The 23,984-nt window shown below is 38.0% G+C and overlaps 1 protein-coding gene across 2 annotated transcripts in view; it reads right to left on the minus strand.

Annotated features, from left to right (window-relative positions):
• The window catches only part of PPP2R3A (protein phosphatase 2 regulatory subunit B''alpha), a 210,498-nt gene that overhangs the window by 174,354 nt on the left and 12,160 nt on the right, over nucleotides 1–23,984 (minus strand). Inside the window, exon 2 of one of the 2 annotated variants that reach the window (XM_059920277.1) lies at nucleotides 4,168–4,322. The exons of the other annotated variant lie outside the window; for it this stretch is intronic. The gene's annotated coding sequence lies outside the window, so the exon portion shown is untranslated. The remainder of the gene's footprint in view (nucleotides 1–4,167; nucleotides 4,323–23,984) is intronic. 2 annotated transcript variants of the gene reach the window in all.

Raw genomic sequence — 23,984 nt, forward strand, 5'->3', positions numbered from 1 at the left:
CCATACTGTTCTCCATAGTGGCTGTATCAATTTACATTCCCACCAACAGTGCAAGTGGGTTCCCTTTTCTCCACAGCCTCTCCAGCATTTACTGTTCGTAGATTTTTTGATGATGGCCATTCTGACCAGTGTGAGGTGATACCTCATTGTGGTTTTGACTTGCATTTCTCTAATGATTAGTGATGTTGAGCATCCTTTCATGTGTTTGTTGGCAATCTGTATGTCTTCTTTGGAGAAATGTCTATTTAGGTTTTCCGCCCATTTTTGGGTTGGGTTGTTTGTTTTTTCGGTATTGAGCTGCATGAGCTGCTTGTGTATTTTGGAGAATAATCCTTTGTCAGTTGCTTCATTTGTAAATATTTTCTCCCATTCTGAGGTTGTCTTTTCATCTTGTTTATGGTTTCCTTTGCTGTGCAAGAGCTTTTAAGTTTCATTAGGTCCCATTTGTATATTTTTGATTTTCTTTCCATTACTCTAGGAGGTGGGTCAAAAAAGATCTTGCTGTGATTTAAGTCAAAGAGCGTTCTGCCTATGTTTTCTTCTAAGAGTTTTATAGTGTCTGGTCTTATATTTAGGTCTTTAATCCATTCATAAGGTGGTTTAATTCTGTTAAATATTTATTCTGCATCTGTTGATATGCTCACATAATTTTTACCCTTTATTTTGTTAATGTGGTGGAATAGGGGTGAGAGAACTGAAATTCATATCAGGAAAGCAAGACATAAGGTTTAAAATTAATTAATGATGAAGTTGCAATATATATGCATTTATAAATATGAAGGTAAATAATGGAAGAAATAGCTAAGAAAAATTGGCAGTGGTTGTCTCTGAGGAGCAGGCCTAGTTGGGAGGAGAGACTGATATTTTCAAAAGGTCTTTTAAGGATTGACACTTTAAATATGAGAATATGTAATATTTGATAACAAATTTTAAAAAATGGGTTCTAGGGATATGTAAAAATGAGGCTGCAGCTGATTATTGTGTGCTAAGGCTTGGGGGGCAAGGGTGTAGGGGAGACAGACTCAGCTGCAGGCATGTGTTATTTTGGTGGGGCATCCAGGAGACATATTTCCCATTCAGATGAATATACTGAATTCCCATTCAGTAGAGATAGGAGTTGAAAATAAAGACTTGGGAGTAAGCACCAGATAAAGGTTTTAAAGCCACAAGAGTGGACAAGACTGAACTTGCATAGGTGAGAAAAGTGTCAAGGACAAAAATCTGAGGAAAAATAAAAATAAACAAATGGGATCTAATTAAACTTAAAAGCTTTTGCACAGCAAAGGAAACCAGAAACAAAACAAAAAGACAACCCTCAGAATGGGAGAAAATATTTGCAAATGAAGCAACTGACAAGGGATTAATCTCCAAAATATACAACAGCTCATGCAGTTCAATATCAAAAAAAACAAATAACCCAATCAAAAAATGGGCAGAAGATCTAAAGACACTTCTCCAAAGAAGACATACAGATGGCCAAAAAAGCACATGAAAAGATGCACAATATCACTAATTATTAGAGAAATGCAAATCAAAACTACAGTGAGGTATCACCTCACACTGGTCAGAATGGCCATCATCAAAAAAATCTACAAACAATAAATGCTGGAGAGGGTGTGGAGAAAAGGGAGCCCTCATGCATTGTTGGTGGGAATGTAAATTGATGCAGCCACTATGGAGAATAGTATGGAGATTCCTTAAAAAACCAAAAATAGAACTACCATATGACCCAGCAATCCCACTACTGGGCATATACCCAGAGAAAACCATAATTCAAAAAGATACATGCACCCCAATGTTCACTGCAGCACTATTTACAATAGCCAGGACACGGAAGAAAGCTAAATGTCCATCAACAGAGGAATGGGTAAAGAAGATGTGGTACATATATACAATGGAATATTACTCAGTCATAAAAAGGAATGAAATTGGGTCATTTGTAGACACATGGATGGACCTAGAGTCTGTCACACAGAGTGAAGTAAGTCAGATAGAGAAAAACGAATATTGTATATTAACGTATATATGTGGAATCTGAAAAAATTGGTATAGATGATCTTATTTACAAAGCAGAAATAGAGACAGACACAGAGAACAAATGTACGGATACCAAGGTGGAAAGGCAGGGTGGGATGAATTGGGAGATTGGGATTGACATATATACACTACTGATACTATGTATAAAATAGGTAACTAATGAGAACCTACTGTATCACACAGGGAACTCTACTCAGTGCTCTGTGGTGACCTAAATGAGAAGGAAATCCAAAAAAGAGGGGATATATATGTATACATATAGCTGATTCACTTTGCTGTACAGTGTAAACTAACACAATATTGTAAAGCAGCTACACTCCAATAAAAAAAAATCTACAAACAATAAATGCTGGAGAGGGTGTGGAGAAAAGGGAACCCTCCTATGCTGTTGGTGGGAATGTAAATTGGTACAGCCACTATGGAGAACAGTATGGAGGTTCCTTAAAAAACTAAAAGTAAAACTACCATATGACCCAGCATCCCACTCCTGGGCATATACCTTGAGAAAACCATAATTCAAAAAGATACATGCACCCCAGTGTTCACTGCAGCACTATTTACAATAGCCAGGACATGGAAGCAACATAAATGTCCATCAACAAAAGAACAGATAAAGAAGATGTGGTACATATATACAATGGAATATTACTCAGCCATAAAAAAGAACAAAATAATGCCATTTGCAGAACATGGATGGACCTAGAGATTGTCGTACTGAGTGAAGTAAGTCAGACACAGAAAGACAAATATTATATGATATCGCTTATATGTAGAATCTAAAAAAAAAAAGGGTACAAGTGAACTTATTTACAAAACAGAAGTAGAGTCACAGATGTAGAAAGCAAATTTATAGTTACCAGGGGATGGGGGGTGGGAGGGATAAACTGGGAGATTGGGACTGACATATGCACACTACTATATATAAAATAGATAACTAATAAGAACCTGCTATATAGCACAGGGAACTCTACTCAATACTCTGTAATGGCCTATATGGGAGAAGAATCTAAAAAAAAAAAAAAAAAAAAAAAGGAGTGGATATATGTATGTGTATTACTGATTCACTTTGCTGTACACCTGAAACTAATACAACGTTGTAAATCGACTATACTCCAATAAAATTAAAAAAAAAAAAAAAAAAGAATATGAGAATAATGAGACAAAAAAAAAAACCCCAAAAAAAACTCTGAGGAAGGCTGGTATGTATAGGGTGAGGAGAAGGATTCAAGGAAGAAGACAGAGAATGAATCTCCAAAGGACAGGAAGAGAACCAGCCAAATATGACATGGAAGTCAAGGGAGGAAAGTGCTACATTCTTCCAACATGCCGAATTCCAAAGATTTTGTGTACCAACAAACATTAAAGCTATACTTTTCTTTTACAGGTGTTTCTCCCTAAATTCATGTAGAAATTTGGGAAGTTAATAAAACCTTAAGCAACATAAATATAATGATGGAAAACAGAGAATGATGTTACACATATTTTCATGTTGCTATTTATGTGTTCTATTTCAGGAAACATCTGGAGCAGAGGGTATGAGGTAAAGAACTTCCTCTGCTTATCTCAAATGATGAAAGGGTTCAAGAAGAAAATGATCCACATAAATCGTAGATGCAAGGGAAAACTGGTTGAATAGCCATGTCATTTAAATGGGACATTTTGAAGTCTGGAAGAAGAAAAATTGTAGAAAAGTGCCTAAAACTTTTTATTTAACAGAATACATAAGGTGTGATGATTCAGAAGGAATGAGTCATTTAGAAATAATATAACAGTTTGCCTGGAAAACACGGGCGCTCAGTGGTGGATGACTCAGTAAGGAAACTGATCCCAAGAGTACAATTTAGAGGAATACAAAAACATATACTATATGTATTTGCAGGATAAAAAAGGAGACCTGGAATATTTTATTTGTTGTGTTCACTTCAAAATAGTTGAGAAAATAAATTAAGGAATCTCTTAGAAGGCAATATTTTTCTGGTGCTCAAAGAAATTATACATATGAACATGAAAGAACAATTAATGCTCTAGGTTTAGGGCTAATGTCTTAATGAGACTAAAAGTAAAATAAGAACATCTCAGCAGCAGGTCTAATTTGAGCATACAGGAATTAGGAAGTGCTTAAAAACTTACTTTTATCTTTACTCCAGTGGAGAAAGAGGAAATGTGCCTGAGGGGAAAAGCACCAGGTGGGCAGTCAGGGGCTCCTACTCCCAGCTTCTGCTTCTGCACTGACCAGCTCACTAAGATGGTCAAGTCACTTCCCTCACTGGGATTCGCCTTCTCTTCTGGAAAAATAGGACAAAAGATGGCTCTGGGGTCTAGGGAACATGAGAAAAGCAAAAAATTCTTTCTTGTTTTGAATTACAAAAAAGCTATATATTTACCAGAAAACTATTTTGTATTCTTTGATGTGGGAAGTACAATGAACTGGCTATTAATTTTTAATGCATGTAATTTGCAAAGCTACTAATTTCTTGGAGTACTGGCTCCAAAGGAAAATCAGGAGGTTAAACTTTGACCATTTTATAATTTAAAAAAATCCTCTATAATATATTTCAAAAAATAGTCATCTCTGACTGCTGGTAGTATTTTAAGTTACTTTAATTCATATATTTTCCTTTTCTAAGCCTTGTTCTTATTTTGGAGGAGATTATATAAAAATGAAATCACATTCTGTAAATAAAAATCATTTGGATGGGGCTTCCCTGGTGGCGCAGTGGTTGAGAGTCTGCCTGTCAATGCAGGGGACGCGGGTTCGAGCCCTGGTCTGGGAAGATCCCACATGCCGCGGAGCAACTCGGCCCGTGAGCCGCAACTACTGAGCCTGCGCGTCTGGAGCCTGTGCTCCGCAACAAGAGAGGCCGCGATAGTGAGAGGCCCGCGCACCGCGATGAAGAGTGGCCCCCGCTTGCCGCAACTAGAGAAAGCCCTCGCATAGAAACGAAGACCCAACACAGCCAAAAATAAATAAATAAATTAAAAAAAAAATCATTTGGATGGTTTAGAAGAACATATATACAATACAGTTTAATAAACATTTGAATGCTGCCAGGTACTCTTCAAGACAAGGGAACTACAAATCCTATAATTTTGCCTCAAACAGCTTGCAGTGTGAGTGGGCAGAGAAACAGAATATCTTTTATATCAAGGAAGGCACCCCAGAGAGGAGGACTGCCAAGCCCAGTCTGGAGTTAAGCAGAAGCAGTGGCTGCAGAAAGAAAGGGAAGATGCCTGGTGGACAAATGGAGCAAGGCAGGAGGTGGCCCCGGGAGGCCTGGGAGGTGTGAGGAGCTACTGGGAGTTTGGTGTTATTCCAGTGGCAAGTTTGAAGACAGGCTTCTAGGTGCTACCGCTAAATGGTGGGGGTTGGGTGGGAGGCAATGTAGCATCAGAGAGTCCCTGAGAGATGTCAGTCGGGGGTGGTGGGGACCAGGTCAGATTTACACTGTGGGTGTATCACTGTGTAGCACTGCAGAGGACACAGTTGGGGAAGCAAGACCAAAGCCAGGCAGACCAGGCAGAAGGCCTCTGCAAAGAGAGTCCAGAAGAGAATCAGTGAGGCTATAAATGAAGGAAGCTCAGAGGCTTATGTGACTATCCACGATCACAAATCTATGAGTACGAGCTGAATGTAAGTTATCTTTAAATCCTGTTCTTTTCTGTACCCCTGTGCAAGCACAAATTCTGGTCAAAGTTGACAACAGATCCTACATTCACTTTTATTAGGTAAATTATGGATCTTTAAAAAAAAAAGGACTATTCATTAATGTATATTAAGTACCCAAAATGTTTAGGGCATTATAGAAAACAAGCAAAGCTCCTGATTATAGGAACTTATAAAATAAATGAGACAAAAAAGAATAGATCAATTCATTCAACAGGTATATATTGGGGCACTTCTGGGCCTTGATCACATTCTAGTGACAGTTCCTTTTAGAACATAATTTTTGCATCCTCCTTTCCTTTTCTGACAAGTTTATTTGGGTACAAGTGAACAGAGAATCTCTCCAGAGCCAAGTGTGCAATTCTAGGAGAGGACCAGGAACCTGGAGTAAAATAAATACAAGCCTGGGTCAGGGGAAAACTTGCTTGAATGGGACAGTAAGAGAACAGGGAAAAATCCCAACAGATGGCATGGATGGAGTAAGCAGAGGAGGAGCCTGGAATCGCCTTCAATGTAGCTTGGATTTGACAGATCAAAGTTATTATTGCTTATTTTTTTAAAAAACAGTTTTAATCTTTATAAAAGTAATGACTGTAGAAATAAGACACGATTGCTGGGAAAAAAAAAAGAGAAATACAAAGAGGAAAATAAAGATTACACCCAGAGATAATATCAATATGAACATTTTTGCCTTTTTTGACTTTCAACACACACATAAACATTCACAGAAATAGACATGGGGATTTTTGTGAATATTAATTTTTTTAACAAAAGTGAGACAATTATAGTTTATTATTTGCTTTTTCCACTTAGTATAGGGAGACCTCTTTTCATGAAAATAAAAATCTACACCATACATCTTATATACATTCTGTGGATATACCAAATTTACTTGTTCAGTTCTTTACAAAGGCACATTAAGGCTGTACGATAAATAAGGTGCAGAAAGGAAGCAAGCAGCAAGGAAATGATAAAACTGACTTCAGTTGTGGCAGCATTTTCAATATTCTAAAGGTGGAAAGAGGTAAGACATACGGAAGCTCATGAGATTTTAGTGTTCCAGACATAAGATGAATAATGTCTGATTCTGGAATTCTTTGTGGATGAAGAATTTCCAAAAGGGAAACAAAAAAAGTCTGCAGCCCAACACACACTAAAAATGAAGTAATTTCAAATCTTCACATCTGCAGAACAGATAGAATGTCAAAGACAGCACTCAGACAACTAAAAACAGTGGGTGGACTGCCAGGGAAAAACCAAGTGCCATTCTAGTGATCATCCATAACCTCGGCTTTCCCAGGAAGTGACAGCTGCCCACACTGTGCTCTAACACAAAGCGCACTGAGCCTTTCTCATGAGATGCTAGGCTGCCTTAAGACTTCATGGATCCTCTTTGGGCCTCCGTTTCCTCCAGCACTTGGCTGGGCTCTGTGAATTACAAACTGCGCTTGTCACAGTTCCCTTGGAAGCTGCCAATACTAGCCATTTCCCACTGCAACTAGAATAGTTCTGCTGTTATCTGTTTTATATATTGGATGGATCTCTAAAGAATATTTCATTTGAAAAAACAAACTTATATAGCTAAAAAACATTCTTAAAAATCACACGATTAAAAAAATAACATTCACCCTTCAGATTGTTAATCACAAAGGTAAAAATGCAAATTTATAATAGAGGGATCTGAAAGTTACCACCTTAACACCTTGGTTAAACTTAGAATCACTAATGGTGGGATAATCAGATATGTACCTTCCAATTCAATGTAATATGAAGACTGAATATCATGTATGGACTTTTCTTGCCAAGAATATTTAGCTTTAATCAAACTTTCAGATTTAATGTCCAATTATAGGAAATACAGGCAGTAGAGAAATAAGCTACACACCACCATGAGTAAACAGAGAAATTCATTATATGGCTCACTATAAGACAACTGGCCTGGTCTCTTCAATAAGTCAGTATCATGAGGGAAAAAGCACATGTGTGGAGCTGCATTGGGGGGGAAGTGGTGGAAAGAACACCAACTATAAAGGCTCTGAGGTGGGAGCATGTCTTGAATATTTTAGCATGAGTGAGAATGCCAGTGTGACTAGACTTTGACTTTTATTGAGTGAGATAGGAAGCTACTAAAGAATTCTGAGCAGAGAAATTCATGATCTGACTTAACTTTTTAAACAAGACCATTCTAGTTGCTCTTATGAGAACAGACTACAGGGGACAAGAGTAGAAGCAGGGAGACCAAAAAGGGGGCCAAATTTTCGTGGAATAATCCAGGTAAAAGATGATGTTGGCTTGGACCAGGTGGTAGCAGGGGAAGGGTGAAAAGTCAGATTCTGCATATATTTTGAAACAAGAGCCAATGGGACAGATGTGTCGGTTTTGTGGAAAAGAGGGAGGTCAAGGATGAATCTAAGGGTTGATTTTTTTAAAACTGTTGTTTGTTTGCTTGAACAACTGGAAGAAGAGAACTGACTTAATTCATACTGGGAAGACTGCAGGAAGAACAGATTTGTTGGTGGGAGAGGGAGCAGCTGTGGCAAGAAGGTCAGTAGTTCAGTTCTGGCCGTTACTTCTGAGGTGCCTACTAGACATTCAGGTAAAGGTGTGCAGAATGCTATTAAAGAATTAAATCTGGACTTCTGGGGAGAGATTTAGGATTATACAAATTTGAGAGTCATATTTAAAGCCTTGAGACTAGATGAGATCACCAAGGGAGGGAATATAGAAAGAAAAGAGAGAGAAATATATATAAATATTTATTCTATAATAAATCTTATTCTACAAGATTCCATAGAAATCTCTATTTCTATATAGGAATAGAATACAGAAAGAAACATCCAAAGGCTGAGCTTAGGAGCACTCAAACATGCAGAGTAGCGCTAATAGAACTTTCTGAGATGATGAAATATTTATATATCTGTGCCATTCATGTGGCTATTAAGCACCTGTAATATGGCTAATGCAACTGAATAACTGAAAACTTAATTTAAATAGCTACATGAGCTAGTGGCTATAGTACTAGACAGCCCAGACCTAGAGTCTGGGGAAGTGAAGGAGAGGAGAGAGAAAAGAAGTGGTCAGAGAGGGAGGAATTGTGAGACAGTTCTCCATGGGTCTCTCATGTTTCTGTACACATTGCAAGCAAGGCACTGCCTGTCTTGATAGTCAGTGATATGATATTTTATATGATATGATAGTCCCGTATGGTCTTTTTCAAGAATGTCTGTATAGCAAACAGCCTTGGAAAACTTGGTACTATCTCCCTCTGGAGCAAAGAGAAGGCATGCTTATTGACCATTATAAAATATTTGGGTTCTCTAAGATCAGGTTTCCTTTCTAATAACTCAACTCACCATGTGGGCAGGTGTAGTCTGGCCCCCTTCACATTGCCTCAGAGTAACTAGGGCTAAGGGAACCAGTACAAAAAGACTCCTACTCTGGCTACTGCTATTGCTGTAAGTAATAAACTGTCTTTCGTCTCTGATGCAGAAGTCCTGTGTCTTCTACCACCATTCATGAAACTGGCAAGCTAACTTGTTAGCTTACAAATAGGGTAAAATCTTAGATCTGCATAGTTCTTGACAAGTATTTTAAAATAAAGTGAAGAAGGTATTACAAGGAGGAGACAGTGGTTAACTCTGCTCCTGACTGTTAAGTCAGATAACTATAGAGAAATGTTTTGATGGAATTTTGGGAGCAGAAATATGACTGGCTTGGGTACAAAAAAAGAATGGGAAGACAAAAACCAGCAACAGACTACAGACAACTCTTCCAAGAAGTTTTGCTGTGAAGTTTAACTGAAACAAGACAATAGTGAGAGGGGAAAGTGGAGTCAAGGAGGATTATTTTTAAGATGGGGGAAATACAAGCATATTTTCATGTATAAGACAATGATTCAGAGAGGGTAAAACTGATATAAGAGAAAGAATTACAAAGTACTTATTAGGTTAGTTCTTTCAAAGTAACAGGAAAGAAAGCAGAGTATACGGATACTACTACAAGTAGTAGGTAGGTATGGTTGTGAAAGCCTGTGAAAGCTCTTTTTCTTCTATTTCTTTTCTGTAACTAGGAAGCAAGGTCATCAGTTGAAAGTGACTTTTAGTCACTTTAAAAGTGAAAGTGAGGAGATGGTGAACATGTAAGGAGACTGAAGACATGCAATAATCATCTAGGAGGAAATGAAACAGAAAATGACTGGAGAAATCTAGTATGATTGCCAGGCAGCATTATGGGCCCACTTGAGGTTATGATCATTAATTTAATGCAAGCTCAGCATCATGATTTTACAGGCATGGAATAGGCAAAGAATTGGATTTAATCAGTGCTGTGGTTTAGCCAGGCAAGGCTGCTGAAGTGAGAGAGAGGCAAAGGAACTGAGGATGTATGCAAGGGAGAGATGATGATGATGATGGTGATGATGGTGATGGTGATGATGATGATGATGATGATGATGATGATGATGAAGAGGAGGAGGAGGAGGAGTAGGAACTCCAAGCCTCTATACCATCTCCAGAAATCCTAACCCTTCCACTGAGCCCTGTGGACTCATGGGTAGACAACAGCAAAATCCCCAGATCCTGGATCTCTTCTCTGAAGCTTTCTTCAACTTCCTTTACCTTCTTATTTAAATTGAAACTGTACTTTCCCCTGAGGATGCTGATTTCCCTGTAGCCCTCTTAGATGACAACTCTTTCTCTTCTACACCCTTCAAACATGAGGCCTGGTAGGTGCCCTTCTGGTTCCTCATTGCTACTTTCACACCATTCTCCACCTGCCCTCTCCCCAAATCCCCTGCTCTGAGTCACATAACATTAGATTTTACCACCCACCACCCTTATTGCAGGATTGAAGGCTCCCCAAAGTCACTCCCTTTCATTCCTTGATTTTACCTTTTGGTTCACTGTCACTCCAACACTGTTTCTAGTGTAATTCTTATTGATTTTGACATTCAAATAGATAGTCCATCTGATACACTGGCCTCTTAGGTTCTTGACCTTTTCTCCACAGTGTTAAATATGTTGATCTTGTTTTCTTCCCTGTCTCAGCCACTTTCTCCCATGATCCTACCCTACACCTTTAGAACATTTAAAAGTATATTTTAATAACCACACATCTAAAGGCTTATCATTCACCAAAAATTTATTGGTGAGTAACAGTAAGAATACCCTCCCTAGGCCTCCACTGGCAGAGTCAAGAAAATGGTCATACATCCGGCATAAGACCATCCTCTGCAGGAATTCATGCCAGCATCATCAGCAGATAATGAGAGCGCAAGAAGGAGAACTAGACATGTTTCCTCTCTGAGGACTCTTGGGCTTGTATTCCTTAGATGCAGGGGAGAGGTGTGTGTGAAGGACTGCGGGAGAGGCAGAGGCATGCTGCTATGCTGACTGATCCTTCTTGTACTGGGCTTGCAGAGGGAAGATTAGTATTACTACACCATCATTTTAAAAGTACTGATATGCTAGGTATTGTGCTGAGCACTTAAATGCATTATCTAATTTAATTTTTATGCCAGCATTGAGCACAGTGTTATCTCCATTTCAAAGATGAGGAAACTGAGGCTAAGGGAAGTTAAAAAAACACTTGCTCATATTACATACTTAGAAAGTGGAAAAAGTGATTTGAGCACAATTTTCTCTAACATGTAAGCCCCTCTGTCCATATTAAAGCCAAAGGAGCTGGGATAGTCAGTACCTGAGTCCCTGCCATAATTCCATATTTCTCAACATCTAGAGAAGGAATTGTCTCAAATCTCAGTAGGCACAAGAAAAAGAAAGGAAGTATGGAAGGACAGAAGGAAGGAAGGACAGATGGATATAAATCTATAGAACAGTAAAGTTCTTTGTAATAACCTGGACAGAAAGAACACAAAAGTTTTTTTTTTAACCCTAATTTTGTGTTTCAGAAACCGTGAAAACTTAATAAATTTATTAGTGAATGATTAAATTGTGACACATAAAATAGCCATATAAAATAAAATCATAACAGATAAGTTGAGTAAAATTTAGACCCTTAAAAACCAATGAATAATGTTAATGCTACTTATTTGAACGTCAGACAATAAGTATATTACCAAACTTTGTAAGCATAATTAAGACAATGAGCTTGTTCAATAATAAACCTGAGAAATAATTAAAAGCATATTCACAAATGGCATCATATCCAGAAATAGAACTATATACAAGACATGCCATAAAACCAAGCACAAAGCTTAACTTTTTTTTTTTAGAACAAGTGACCTGGGGCTTCCCTGGTGGCGCAGTGGCTGAGAATCTGCCTGCCAATGCAGGGGACATGGGTTCGAGCCCTGGTCTGGGAAGATCCCACATGCCGCGGAGCAACTGGGCCCGTGAGCCACAACTACTGAGCCTGTGCGTCTGGAGCCTGTGCTCCGCAACAAGAGAGGCCCGTGCACCGCGATGAAGAGTAGCCTCCGCTTGCCACAACTAGAGAAAGCCCTCACACAGAAACGAAGACCCAACACAGCCAAAAATAAATAAATAAATAAATTTAAAAAAAAACAAAAAAACTCACTTTAGAGCAAGTGACCTATGAGATTAAATCAACGGGAGGGAAGTAAAAAATGCAGAAGACTCTAAACATGGAAGAGCTGCAAACATCAGGGCAAGAAAAAAATTAATGTAAGTGTAAAATATGAGATTTGATTTAGAGGAAACATAAATACAAAGATTTAGTGCAAAGAGTCTCTGAACAAAAGGAACTTAGAAATAATTTCCATTTATTCATGAGGTATTTATTAAGCATTTATAGCACTGCTACAGTTTCTTAGGAAGGTAAATGATGGGATTCAGGTGGCAGTGGGATGGATCAGGGAAGCAGAGCAGAGGTGAGTCAGAAAGCCACTGCAATTTACTCATCCTTATATCCCCAACGTGGAGCCAGTGCACAGCATAAGATAGGAATTCAGTGTTATTTTCTTAATGTATGAACTGTCAGATGCTGTGAAGCACCCCAAAATTCAACTGGTGTAGGGGAACAGGGCAAAAGCCCAATGGAAATATCTACAGGCAAGAAGGAAATGCAAACTATTTTGAGCTGACAACCTTCACAGTTTTCACATGTCCCTCAACAGAACGCACTGCTTCCCCATTTCTTTGTTTCTGCCCTGGATACAGCTTTGGTATCTTACTTATTGAGCCAACTGATCCCTTCTATTTAATCAACCTTGACATATCTTAGCTGAAGTTGTATCACAAATCAGATCATTGGTTCACTTTTGCCCCAATCCAGTGAATCTCTGAGCTTGCCCAATGGAAGAGCGTAGGAAGCACTTGTCTGTCTGTAAGACAATTTCAGGCAAAAGGCTGTGGTCCTGTGGGCTCAATAGTACCTAACTAAATAAAACAACCCTTGGGGCACAAGTCTGAGTCACCACCTCTAGTGGGGCTCTGTGGCCACAATTTCAGCAGAAAATTTTTCATTCAATATCATAATAGGTGTGTTTGGAAGAGCAGGGAGCTGGGAAAAAGGATGCTGAGATCAGACAGGAAAGCAGAACTGAGAACAAGGTTCAAAGGGTGACATGATGGGCATCCAAACCAAAAGGCTAGAAGCAGGTATGGAGGTTGAGCACAGAGTCAGAAATTTGAGAGCAGGAGAGCTGAGAATAAACAGAGAGTTATCTGCTATAAAAGAACAAGTGAGGTTGTTCATGACTTGCTTTGTATTTGCTGGTCATACATGTGGTATGTCAGACTGAGCTGACAGGTCCAAGTCTAGGGTCAGGGCAGCCACCAAGCCTGCCTCACCAACCTGTCATTCAGCCTCAAGTACCCTGAGGGATATGATGAGAACCCTGAGACACTCCCAAAGTTCTTCATTCAGTTGACATTCTGCATGTGGGACTAAGGGACCTCTGTGTTCCTGCAGATGAGGTCTAGCAAGGGTTTACTTGTTATTAATTACTTACTATACAGACAGACAACCCAGTATAGCCTGGTATATACACAACCAGAGTACCTTATGCGGGCAATAGATCTTTTTACAGATACCTTGGTAGGTGTTTGTAAGGCCCCCAAAGTGGAATGGCCATCTGACATATTTGTAGGCCATACCCAGGATATAAACTCACTAAGGGCTATCTCCAAAAATCTCTCTCAATTTTGACCACTTCTCATTAGAATCCTGCTACAATCTTGGCCCATATTATCCAGCTCTCTCACCTGCACTATCATCATGGCCTTTTAACTGGTCTCTCTGCTTCCACTCTAGCCTCTCCATACTCCAGTCATTTTCCAAACAGCACAACTAGAGGAAAGCAAATCAGAGTGAATCACTCTCCTATTTAAAATGCTCCAGTGCTTACCTACTCCATTTTGAACAAAATCTAAACTCCTCTACCATGGCCTAATATACCTCCAGAATCTGCCTACCACTTCCCTCACCTCATCTTGTACTGCTCTTCCTTGGCCTTTGTTTTGGTTCCTCCAATAGACTCTTCTCCCTTGACCAAGGCCCCGTTTCATTACTTTCTACCCCATTACCCAGTTTACTGTTTGTATCAGCACTTATCAGTACCTGTAGTTGTTTTATTTATTGTTTACACATTTACTGTATTTTCCCTGCAATAGAATGTAGGCTCCACAAAGGCAAGGATCTTGTTTGCTTGTTCGTCACTGTATCCCAACACCAGTACAGTGCCTGGTATAAAGGAAGAACTTAATGAGGAAGGAAAGGGAAAAGGGAAGGAAGCAATTTGCTAATATACTACCATTTCTGATTCGTTAGATGAGACTAGACTAGGAAAAAAGTCACCTTTTAAAACTAGTTTCAGGACGGACTGACTGACACCATCTAGGATGAAGAGGCCCTCTTGGACATTTCTGATAACTGCTTAGTCTAACTTTCATTTTACTTAATGAGAAGGTTTAGCACATGCCTTGTACCTAAGACCAGCATCCCTGGCCCCTATCACAGATGCCCTAGCACTGAGAGGCAACATACAGAAGACGATCCACTAGAACTGCATGATCCCCTTCCAATACACACTGAGAAAGACTGCCTACCAAAGGAGGATTGATTATTTGTGTACTATGGCTAGGAAAGTTCTTTTATAAAAGTCTACTCATCAATATATCTCTGGTTCACCAGTAAGGGGGCTCTGTACTACCCTAATCTCCAAACTTAGCTGACACATGTCCAAATCCCTAGAGAATGTATTCCTGTATAGGCACTTGGTTACCAAAGCATCTGAGAACATTTTGTCAACCAGGTCTTAGTCTTTTAAGAAAAGTGACACATCCACACTGATAAATGGGGACCATTAAGAGCTTCTGCTGGTAGTACTGTCACTCAGTACATCTACCCCTAGTGGTGCTCCTCCTTATGAATGCCCTTGCTACTACTCACCTGTGCTACGCATGAATGGCTCAAGACAAACCCAACCCCACCACTTTGGAGTGGGAGGACTAGGCCATTTGAATGTTGGTGGTTACCAAGCTAGGTGAGCTGGATGGAACTTAATGGAGCTCCCCAGTCTGATTTGTCATCTGCCTAAACAGACTTTTATCATGACTGTAGCTGGGAAACAGACTTCAGACCAAGGTATCTATCTATACCTTGATAGACATTACAGTACAGGTCTTAGGAAAAATTTTGGTTAAATTCCTAAAGTTTTAATCATTTACTTTATCTCATCTTCTAGGGCCCTCATTCTTGTTGGTTGGGAATCAGCTGTAAAGACTATTGGGGCAACAAAGTTGCCTAAGGTTATAGAATGGACAGTGGGTGGTTCACTTTGTAAACTGACCTGATTTTTTTAATTGAAGTGTAGTTGATTTACAATGTTGTATTTGTTTCAAGTGATTCAGTTATACATACATATATATATGTGTATATTCTTTTTCAGATTCTTTTCCCTTATAGGTTATTACAAAATATTGAGTACAGTTCTCTGTGCTATACAGTAGGTGCTTTTTGGTTATCTATTTTATATATAGTAGTGTGTATATGTTAATTCCAAACTCCTAATTTATCCCTCCCCCCACCTTTCCCCTTTGGTAACAGTTAAGTTTTTCTAAGTCTGTGGGTCTATTTCTGTTTTGTATATAAGTTCATTTGTATCATTTGTTTTTATTTATTTTCTTTCCTTTAAAAAAATTTTAAAATTTAAGTATAGTTGATTTACAATATTGTGTTAGTTTTAGGTGTACAGCAAAGTGATTCAGTTTTTTTTTTTCAGTTTTATACATATATTCATTTGTATCATTTTTCTTAGATTCCACGTATAAGTGCTATCATAGGATATTTGTCTTTCTCTGTCTGGCTTACTTCACTTAGGATAATTTCTAGATCCATCCATGTTGCTGCAAATGGCATTATTTCATTCTTTTTTATGGCTGAGTAATATTCCATTGTATACATGTACCACATCTTCTTTACCCATTCCTCTGTTGAAGGACATTTAGGTTGCTTCCATGTCTTGGTTGTAAATAGTGCTGCAATGAACACGGGCGCGTGTATCTTTTCGAATTATAGTTTCCTCTGGATATATGCTCAGGAGTGCGATTGTCGGATCATATGGTAGCTCTATTTTTAGTTTTTTAAACAACCTCCATACTGTTCTCCATAGTGGCTGCACCAATTTACATTCCCACCAACAGTGCAGGAGGGTTCCTTTCTCTCCACACCCTCTCCAGCATTTATTATTTGCAGACTTTTTGATGATGGCCATTCTGACTGGTGTGAGGTGATACCTCGTAGTTTTAATTTGCATTTCTGTAATAATTAGCGATGTTGAGCATCTTTTCATGTGCCTTTTGGCCATCTGGATGTCTTCTTTGGAGAAACAGCTATTTAGATCTTCTGTCCATTTTTTTTTAGAAATTCATGTTCTTTTATTTATTTATTTATTTATTTATTTATGACTGTGTTGAGTCTTCGTTTCTGTGCGAGGGCTTTCTCTAGTTGCGGCAAGTGGGGACCACTCTTCATCGCGGTGCGCAGGCCTCTCACCATCGCGGCCTCTCTTGTTGCGGAGCACAGGCTCCAGATGCGCAGGCTCAGTAATTGTGGCTCATGGGCCCAGTTGCTCCGCGGCATGTGGGATCTTCCCAGACCAGGGCTCGAACCCGTGTCCCCTGCATGGGCAGGCAGATTCTCAACCACTGCGCCACCAGGGAAGCCCTTCTGTCCATTTTTTGACTGGGTTTTTTTTTTTTATATTGAGCTGTATGAGCTGTTTGTATATTTTGGAGATTAATCCCTTGTCAGTTGCATAGTTTGCAAATATTTCCTCCCATTCTGTAGGTTGCCTTTTTGTTTTGTTTATGGTTTCCTTTGCTATGCAAAAGCTTTTAAGTTTAATTAGGTCCCATTTGTTTTTTTGTTTGTTCGTTTCGTTTTTATTCCCGTTAATCTAGGAGATGAATCCAAAAAGACATTGTTGCGATTTATGTAAACTGACCTAATCTTCCTAGGGAGATTACATTTAGGAGACTATTACACTCTGTCTTTTTTTTTGGGGGGGGGCGGCGTACATATTTTATAATCTCCTCCTTTTTTTTCAGAGCTCAGGGCACCAATCCATTCCTTCTTAAACAAGTCTTCTCTCTTATGTACTGAACAAGAGATGTCCCTACTTCTTAGGGACCTGCCTTGTTCACAGGTTAGGTGGGACAACTATATGAGTCACAACTGCTTTCCAATCCCTGGTCAAGTTTAGTTGAGACACCGACTCAAGGTAGGCCAATCATGTTTTCTCTCCCGGGAACTTGGAATTGAAGCAGTGGAACACTGTCAATTAGCTGAGAGCTCTGGGTCTTAAAGTTCTACAGAATTGATGGCTGAGACCACTGTTTTGGGGCATCCCACAATGAGCAACATGGCAGGAGAAGCTGGTGTTAAGAAAACAGAGCACATATAACACAGAGAGAAAGAGAGAGAAGAGTATGTTCAGTTTCTAAAATTGCAGTGAACTGATGTGCTCCCTGTGTATTTTTTCTACAAATAACCTTTTTACAAATATATCTTTAAGTGGATATTTATTCCTTACAACCAATCATTTTCTATGACATGAAAACATACACCTTCATTGATATTCTCTCTCCATTTTTCTTTCAGCTCTTGCTTTCATAATACTTTACTGCCTTCCCTCTCCTGGTCTTTCTTCATTTAATCTGTAACCAAAAAAACTTCACCATGTGTAATGGATACTTAATGTGTGTGTTTTTTTTTTTAGCAGCCTAGATAGACTCTTTTGGACATTCTAATCTTTGATTATAATGGGGCAGTTGAGCAATACATGTGTCCATCTGCCTACTTTTGAGACCAAAGCGACAACATATATTGAAAGGGGGAAATCATTACCCTTCTGAAAGTGAGTGGCAATTTTGTGCTCTTCAGTTAAAGGGCCTCATCCCATGACACATCCTGTCCCTACATTCTGAGGATGGTACCTGTCTTTTCCAGGCTGGCCATTCTGGATACAGGCCCAATCTGACATCAATCAGTACAATTTCAGTGATCAGGTCTACAATGCAGATCAGTGTTTCCCAACCTTTCTTGAACAATGAATGTTTTTTAAAAATAATACTGTGAACCTCCTTAGGAATTTAAAAAATTATTTTAAAAAATTTCTTATGACACAAGTAAAGGAGTTTTAAGTAAAAATATTTCATCTTAGTTCAGCATATTATTAAAGCTTTATTATAAAGCTCATGTGGCAAAGTTTTAATTATACTGATAATATTTAAGGACAAATTTTGACTTCTACTCATAGTAGATGAACTGTTTTATCATGTAAAGAAAATCACATGTTGTCAAATAAAATTGTCAAAAATTAAAAGATGGATTTACAACCAATATCCTGAGATAACCAGAGTTCGAAAAGGTACATGCAGCCCAATGTTCACTGCAGCACTATTTATAATAGTCAAGACATGGATGCAACCTAAATGTCCATCAACAGAGGAATGGATAAAGAAGATGTGGTACATATATACAATGGAATATTACTCAGCCATAAAAAAAGAATGAAATGCCATTTGCAGCTACATGGATGTACCTAGATATTATCATACTAAGTAAAGTAAGTCAGACAGAGAAAGACAAATATCCTATGATATCACTTATATGTGGAATTTAAAAAAAACATACAAATGAATTTATTTACAAAACAGAAACAGACTCACAGACTTCGAAAACAAACTTATGGTTACCAAAGGGGAAAGGTGCAGGGAGGGATAAATTAGGAGTTTGGGATTAACATACACACACTACTATATATAAAATAGATAGTCACCAAGGACCTACTGTATAGCACAGGGAACTCTACTCAATATTTTTTAATAACCTGTATGGGAAAAGAATCTAAAAAAGAATGGATATATGTATAACGGCATCACTTTGCTGTAAAGCTGAAACTAACAGAACATTGTAAATCAACTGTACTCTAATATAAAATAAAAATTAAATTAAAAAAATGGACTTGTCACCAAATGTATATTGAAATGTAGGCTGAAATTTAATCCACATTATAGCATCCAAAACAAACAAACGTTAAAAACCTGATATTTGGAATTCTTCCATTTTGAGCTTATAAAAATCAACTCTTATTTTGGTAATTTGGAGGTTTAGTTTTTTTTGTTTGTTTTTTAAATACATTTATTTATTTATTTTTGTCTGACTTGGGTCTTTGTTGCTGTGTGCGGGCTTTCTCTAGTTGTGGCGAGCAGGGGCTACTCTTTGTTGCGGTGCGCGGGCTTCTCATTGCGGTGGCTTCTCTTGTTGCGGAGCACGGGCTCTAGGCGTGCAGGCTTCAATAGTCGTGGTCTGTGGGCTCTAGAGCGCAGGCTCAGTAGTTGCGGTGCCCGGCTTAGTTGCTCCGTGGCATGTGGGATCTTCCCGGACCAGGGCTCAAACCCATGTCCCCTGCATTGGCAGGCATATTCTTAACCACTGCACCACCAGGGAAGCCCTGGTGGTTCAGTTTAATCAAGGTAGAAGAAATGGTTTCATGTTGCTCTTTGAGAGACGTTCTCAGCAAACATACACTGTAGATCTTTATCACCAATAAACAAAAAGCCAGTTGGACAGAATAACGCTGTATATTTTTTCTTTTTCATATTTTCAAGTATTTAAATCTTTCCTTTTTAGAATCTGAAGTACCTAAACAGAGTATGATCAATTATAATAAAATAAACATCCAGCTATCTATAACACTAGTTGTATAGTAAGTTGAAAATGAATTATTTTTAGAGCAAACCTCTTATTTCATACCACATGGAGCCTCTCAATTGACAATTCATTTTAGAAATGAAATCATCTGAATTTGATTAGACCCCTTCTTTGTTTCATGATATTCAGTACAGTATCTTTACCTTGCTATTTGTAGTTGGTTAACCAACCTGAAATTATTTTCTCTAGAGTAGCTTTAAGAATAGGAAATAGCAAATGCCAATTATATGCATGTATGAATACACATGACTTTAAACTAAGGCATGCCTGGCTAATGTTTTTATATTTAAAATGATTAAAAAAAACCTTTTTATTTTGAGTTAATTATAGATTTCCAGAAGAACTGCAAAGAGAATACAGAGAATTCCCTTATACCCTTCACCCAGCTTCCTTTAATCATGTAGTTTTGTAAGTATTAGAAACATCTTGATATTTCATAAAAATTTTGATCAGATGAATGCAAATTAAGTATTTCATAAAGAGCATCTTGAAATAGTTTTGCAGAACTATCATTTTTCATGCTCCTCATTAATCTATGATATCTTGACATGTGTTTCACACATGTTCCATCTTTAACCAACAGTCCATTATGAGTACAAATTAAACTATACTTAAAACTAAGAACAACACTTAAAAACAGTATAATGGTCCTTCTTAAACTCTTCCAAACAGTAGAAGAGGAGGGAATACTTCCAAACTCATTTTATTTTATTATTTTTAAAAATTTTTATTAGAGTATAGTTGATTTACAATGTTGTGTTAGTTTCAGGTGTACAGCAAAGTGAATTAGTTATAAATATACATATATCCACTCTTTTTAAGATTCTTTTCCCATATAGGCCATTACAGATTATTGAGTAGAGTTCCCTGTGGTATAGAGTAGGTCGTTATTACTTATCTATTTTATATATGGTAGTGTATATATGTCAATCCCAATCTCCCAATTTATCCCTCCCCACCCCCACTCCCTGGTAACCATAACTTGTTCTCTACATCTGTGACTCTACTTCTGTTTTGTAAATAAGTTCATTTGTACCCTTTTTTTTTTAAAGATTCCACATATAAGTGGTATCATATATTTGTCTTTCTCTGTCTGACTTGCTTCACTCATTATGACAATTCTAGGTCCGTCCATGTTGCTGCAAATGGCATTATTTTGTTCTTTTTTATGGCTGAGTAATATTCCATTTTACAAATGTACCACATCTTCTTTACCCATTCCTCTGCTGATGGGCATTTAGGTTGCTTCCATGACCTGGCTATTGTAAACAGTGCTGCAATGAACACCGGGGTGGGGTGCATGTATCTTTTCGAATTATGGTTTTCTCCGGGTATATGCCCAGTAGTGGGATTGCTGGGTCATATGGTAGTTCTATTTTTAGTTTTTTAAACAACTTCCATACTGTTCTCCATAGTGGCTGTACCAATTTACATTCCCACCAACAGTGTAGGAGGGTTCTTTTCTCCACACCCTCTCCAGCATTTACTGTTTGTAGATATTTTTGATGATGGCCATTCTGACTGGTGTGAGGTGATACCTCATTGTAGTTTTGATGTGCATTTCTCTAATAATTAGTGATGTTGAGCATTGTTTCACGTGCTTTTAGGCCATCTGTATGTCTTTGGAGAAATGTCTATTTAGATCTTCCACCCATTTTTAAAAAAATTATTTACTTATTTATTTATTTATTATTTATGGCTGTGTTGGGTCTTCGTTTCTGTGAAAGGGCTTTCTCTAGTTGCGGCAAGTGGGGGCCACTCTTCATCGCGGTGCGCGGGCCTCTCATTATCGTGGCCTCTCTTGTTGCGGAGCACAGGCTCCAGACGCACAGGCTCAGTAATTGTGGCTCACGGGCCCAGTTGCTCCGCAGCATGTGGGATCTTCCCAGACCAGGGCTCAAACCCGTGTCCCCTGCATTGGCAGGCAGATTCTCAACCACTGCGCCACCAGGGAAGCCCCACCACCCATTTTTTGATTGGGTTATTTCCGTTTTTTGATATTGAGCTGCATGAGCTGTTTGTATGTTTTGGAGATTAATCCCTTGTCAGCTGCATCATTTGCAAATAGTTTCTCCCATTCTGAGGGTTGTCTTTTTGTTTTGTTTATGGTTTCCTTTGCTGTGCAAAAGCTTTTAAGTTTAATTAGATCCCATTTATTTTTGTTTTTATTTTCATTACTCTAGGAGTTGGATCAAAAAAGATCTTGCTGTCATTTATGTCAAAGAATGTTCTGCCTATGTTTTCCTCTAAGAGTTTTATAGTGTCTGGCCTTACATTTAGGTCTTTAATCCATTTTGAGTTTATTTTTGTGTATGGTGTTAGGGAGTGTTCTAATTTCATTCTTTTATATGTAGCTGTCCAGTTTTCCCAGCACCACTTGTTGAAGAGACTGTCTTTTCTCCATTGTATATTCTCGCCTCTTTTGTCATAAATTAGGGGACCATAGGTACGTGGGTCAAACTCATTTTATGAGGCCAGCATTACCCTTAATTCAACCAGACAACAACACTGTAAGAAAAGAAAATTACATGCCAAAATCCTTGACGAACAAAGATGAGATGAAAATCCTTAACAAAATATCAGCAAATTGAAATCAACAATACAGTAAAAGAATCATATACCATGGTCAAGTGGAATCTATTCCAGGGATGCAAGGATGGCTCAACACCCACAAATCAATCAACATGACACACTGCATTAACAAAATGAAGGATAAAAAGCATATGATCATCTCAATAAATGCAGAAAAAGCATTTGCCAAAAATCACAATCCATTCATGATAAAAACTCTCAACAAACTGGGAATAGAGAAAATATACCTCAACATAAGAGAGGCCATATATGACAAGCTCACAGCTAGCATGAGATTCAACAGTGAAAAGCTGAAAGCTTTTCCTCTAATATTGGGAACAAGACAAGGAGACCCACTCTTACCACATTTATTCAACATAGTATTTGAAGTCCTAGCCAGAGTAATTAGGAAGAAAAAGAAATAAAGGAATCTAAATCAGAAAGGAAGAAATAAAATTATATTTACAGACGACATGGTATTACATATAGAAAACTCTAAAAACTCTACTAAAAAACTGTCAGGACTAATAAACAAATTCAGTAAACTTGTAGGATACAAAATCAATATACAAAAATCAGCTGCACTTCTATATGCTAATAATGAGCCATCAGAATGAGAAATTAAGAAAACAGTAGCATTTACACTTGCATTAAAAAGAATAAAATACCTAGGAATAAAAGGTGCTCAACATCACTCATCATCAGAGGAATATAAATCAAAACCACAATGAGTTATCACTTCACACCTGTTAGAATGGCTATTATCAGGAAGACAACAAGTAATAAGCATTGGCCAGGATGTGGAGAAAGGGGAACCCTTGTGCAAGGTAAAGTAAATTGGTGCAGCCCCTATGGAAAACAATATGAAGGTTCCTCAAAAGATTAAAAATAGAACTACCATATGATCCAGCAATTCCACTTCTGGGTATGTATCTGAAAGAAATGAAAACACGAACTTGAAAAGGTATCTGCACTCGCATGTTCACTGAAGCTTTATAATAGCTAAGACATGGAAACAACCCAAGTTGCTTTTTAAATGGGAAAAACATTTAAATAATCGGTTTATTAATTTCCAAAAAGCAATTACTGATACAGAAACTATTATTGCCTTCAATTATATGAATTGATTCTATGATCAATTTATAAGCTAATTCTAAAATTTCACAAGGAAGAGGAAATGTGAAAGAAGAGTCAAGAGAACCTTGGAGTGGGGGGGACAAAGACAAAGCAGTAGCAATATTTTTTCCTTAAACTGAGCAGTGGGTAACAAGTGTTCATTGTACTGCTATGCTTTACATCTTACATATGTTTTATAAATATTGTGCTGTAGATGCTTAATATTTTTAAAAAGAACAGAGAAAGAAGACCTTACCTACCAAAAATCACAATTTATTATCAAGCTATAGTAATTAAAAGTGTGTTAATGGCACAGAAGCAAAGATCAATGGAACTAAATAGAGTCCTAAAACCAACCTATACATATATGAGAATCTATTAACTGATAATCTGACAT

This window comes from Balaenoptera ricei, chromosome 4 (genome assembly GCF_028023285.1).
Source record: "Balaenoptera ricei isolate mBalRic1 chromosome 4, mBalRic1.hap2, whole genome shotgun sequence".
NCBI classification, from domain to species: Eukaryota; Metazoa; Chordata; class Mammalia; order Artiodactyla; family Balaenopteridae; genus Balaenoptera; species Balaenoptera ricei.